General features: G+C 49.3%; 1 pseudogene; it reads left to right on the top strand.

The window, feature by feature from the left end:
• Nucleotides 1–1,776: 1,776 nt before the first annotated feature.
• Nucleotides 1,777–1,885, top strand: LOC122561428 (annotated as a pseudogene).
• Nucleotides 1,886–1,965: the final 80 nt, after the last annotated feature.

Below are 1,965 nucleotides of genomic sequence, written 5' to 3'. Positions count from 1 at the left end.
TTCTTGTCCTGTATTGTTCGTTGTTCTTTAAAATATGAACAAGAAATGTAACTCACTGCTTGCATCACGTGTTACTTCAGCCTGGACTGGTTACCTGTTTCTCTAACCTGGTGCCTAATCCTCCTGCTCACTGTTGAGATGATGAATCCCCTCAGAACTCTCCAACCCTGTCCCTATAGTTAGCAACTTGAGTCCCTGACTGGAGGTGACGTGACCTGGCTCCTTCCCCTTCTCAGAGCTTGCTTTGACAATCACAAGCTTTTATAATTGGCTTGGAGCAGGAAGTAGTTGTATGTCCCACTACTGACCTCCGAAGACCCAGGGTTTGTTCTGACACGTGGAAGATCCTGGGATTCCATCAGAATCAAGGGTCACATATTTAAGACAGAGATGAGGAGGAATTTCTTTTCTCAGAGGGGACTGCATCTGTGGAATTCTTCACAATAGACAATAGACAATAGACAATAGGTGCATGGAGTAGGCCATTCTGCCCTTCGAGCCTTCACCGCCATTCAATATGATCATGGCTGATCATCCTTAATCAGCATCCTGTTCCTGCCTTACCTCCATAACCCTTGATTCCACTATCCTCGAGAGCTCTATCCAACTCTTTCTTAAATGAATCCAGAGACTGGGCCTCCACTGCCCTCTGGGGCAGAGCATTCCACACAGCCACCACTCTCTGGGTGAAGAAGTTTCTCCTCATCTCTGTCCTAAATGGTCTACCCCATATTTTTAAGCTGTGTCCTCTGGTTCAGCACTCACCCATCAGCGGAAACATGTTTCCTGCCTCCAGAATGTCCAATCCCTTAATAATCTTATATGTCTCAATCAGATCCCCTCACAGTCTTCTAAACTCAAGGGTATACAAGCCCAGTCGCTCCAATCTATCAGCGTAAGGTAGTCCCGCCATTCCAGGAATTGACCTCGTGAACCTACGCAGCATTCCCTCAATAGCCAGAATGTCTCTCCTCAAATTTGGAGACCAGAACTGCACACAATACTCCAGGTGCGGTCTCACCAGGGCCCTGTACAGCTGCAGAAGGACCTCTTTGCTTCTATACTCAATCCCTCTTGTTATGAAGGCCAGCATGCTATTAGCCTTCTTCACTACCTGCTGTACCTGCATGCTTACCTTCATTGAGTGGTGTACAAGAACCCCCAGATCTCTCTGTACTGCCCCTTTACCTAAATTGATTCCACTTAGGTGGTAATCTGCCTTCCTGTTCTTGCCACCAAAGTGGATAAGGATCCATTTATCCACGTGAAAGTGCATCTGCCATGCATCTGAGCACTCACCTAACTTGTCCAGGTCACCCTGTAATCTCCTAACATCCTCATCACATTTCACCCTGCCACCCAGCTGATGAAATTTGCGAATGTTATTGCTAATACCATCTTGTATATCCTGAAGATAGATTGTAAAAAGCTGCGGTCCCAGTACTGATCCGTGCGGTACCCCACTGGTCAGTGCCCGGCATTCCGAAATGGAGGGGTGGAGGAGTGTGGAAGGATGAGAGAATGCAGGCTGCAGCCCTATGAAGCAGGGGGAGGGCTTGCAGTTGGCCTGTGTGGGGATGTGGGAGACTACAGGAGCCTGGCGGCCAAGGGCTGGCTGAAAGGCAGCTGGAGGGACGGAGGGAGGGAAGCACGCAAGGAGGAGGAAGAGCAAAGAGAAAAGAGAAAAAAAAGCCAAAGGGGATAAAGAGAAAGAGCAAGAAAGAAAATGTGGCTGGCCAGCACGCCTTGAAGTAGGGAGAAAAGGCAGGGGCCAGCGCCTACGGCCATACTAGTCTGAAAACGCCCGATCTCGGAAGCTAAGCAGACTCAGGCCTGGTTAGTACTTGGATGGGAGACCGCCTGGGAATACCAGGTGCAGTAGGCTTTTTCCGCCAGCAGTGGCTGCTCAAGTCACCCCTCTGCACTTGTCTTGTGCCAGGCAATGGAGCGGCAGGTTATTTCTGC

Source organism: Chiloscyllium plagiosum, chromosome 22 (genome assembly GCF_004010195.1).
Source record: "Chiloscyllium plagiosum isolate BGI_BamShark_2017 chromosome 22, ASM401019v2, whole genome shotgun sequence".
Lineage (NCBI taxonomy): Eukaryota > Metazoa > Chordata > Chondrichthyes > Orectolobiformes > Hemiscylliidae > Chiloscyllium > Chiloscyllium plagiosum.
This window is presented reverse-complemented; position numbering and strand designations above follow the sequence as displayed.